We start from the raw sequence: 1,842 nt of genomic DNA on the forward strand, positions 1-1,842 counted from the left end.
ATTCTATTAAATATATATTAAAATTAATTATTAATATAAAATATATATTAAAATATAAAATACATATTAAAAATAATTAAATAATATATATATTTATATATAAATACATAATAGTTAATTTTAGTATATTTTTAATATATTAAATAATAAAATTAGATTTTTCAAAAAAAAAAGAAAAGTATAAGAGACAGGGTTAATTATAGGAAGATATAGATAAGGGACTATATACATGAATGTACCAAGTAGGAAGTGCAGAATGGAGTCAATAAGTATGTAGGGATGCAAATTGGAGGCCAATTATTCAGAGCAATATGTGGAAAATAAATTGACCCAACATCAGAAAAAAGCAGTATATGAAATATTACAAACTGACAAAAATATCCTCAAATTAAGGACCAATTGCTAATCAGCTAGCTAGCATTATGATATTGTCCCTTAGCTAACTTTTCTCACACCACAAGAACCTTAATGAAGGGCCCTCTCCTTATATATATCTAATGAATATCTTAGGACTTAGGACTTAGGACCACATGTGCATGCATATAACAACTTTGATCAAATTTATAAGCCAAAATCTCCCATTTAATTTGTTTTTATTTTTTAACTATTTTTTTTTTTTACTATTTTGTATTCATCACTGTAATATGCTTACAAAGCAGTCACAGATGCCAACATGAACCAATCAATAAGATGTGACGCGTATACATGCAATTGAAAATGAATAAAAAAAAATTAATTGAATTGTTGAACATGACATTATATTCTCTTGAGAATAATGTCCATTTGTGAAAACCAGTTTTTTCTTAAAAGGATATGCATTTGGCATTATGTTGTCAATATATATTATATCAAACAAGAATTTTTTTTGGTTAATTTTTTGAAAATTAGAATATAAAGAAAAATACTATTTGTACACTAAAATCAGTCAGTAAAATCAGTTACCAATGTATTTGTGTATAAATACATGTGTGATTTAATTTATTTTTAATGTATATTTGTATCTAACATGTATTTTATACTGGTAACTGACTTTAGTGGCTGATTTTGGTGTACACTTAGCATAACCCAAATATAAATAAAGCAAAAGTATAGGGTACCAATGCAATATACTATCTGCCAACTTATTACCAATAATAATTAATTATTATATTTTAAACACATGTATAAAAAGACACATCTAGAAAATACATCTATAAAGACACTTTCATTAAATACAACCATAAAAAAAATATTTTTATTAGACACATCTACAAAGACACTTCTATTAAATACCATTATAAATCAAAATTGACAGAAATTAGTAAAAATATTGTTCATAGCCAAATTGATAAATAAATGACCTAAAGCTATTGTCTTTCTTTTTTTAATTATCATGATACCCTCGAATAGATATTATTATAATACTATTCTACTTTCGCAACTATTCCACCAGTACGACCTATATAATTTTGCAACTAGGTTGTGGTGAAAATTCACATATAAATGAAAAATAAAAAAAATAAAAACTTTTCTATGAATAGTAATATATGTTGATAAATGGCATATATATTTGAAGCTTTGTTATATTTTCAGAGAATTTCATGTCTTTTCCATATGACGTCATGCAATGATCAGCTGTATCATTTAAATAAGTATACTTATTATTATGTTAGTATTAAAATAAAAATAAAAATACTAGTTATGTGATTGTGAGACTTTGTCATTAACGAGGAAGTACAAACACATAGTTGTTTCATCGGTGTTAGCACATTTGCATTATACACCTTATCAACTATTGCTTAGTTTTTGTCATATAGTTTTTCAATATATATATATATAATTGTTGTAGCAACCTATAGTTAA

Source organism: Arachis ipaensis, chromosome B04, assembly GCF_000816755.2.
Source record: "Arachis ipaensis cultivar K30076 chromosome B04, Araip1.1, whole genome shotgun sequence".
Lineage (NCBI taxonomy): Eukaryota > Viridiplantae > Streptophyta > Magnoliopsida > Fabales > Fabaceae > Arachis > Arachis ipaensis.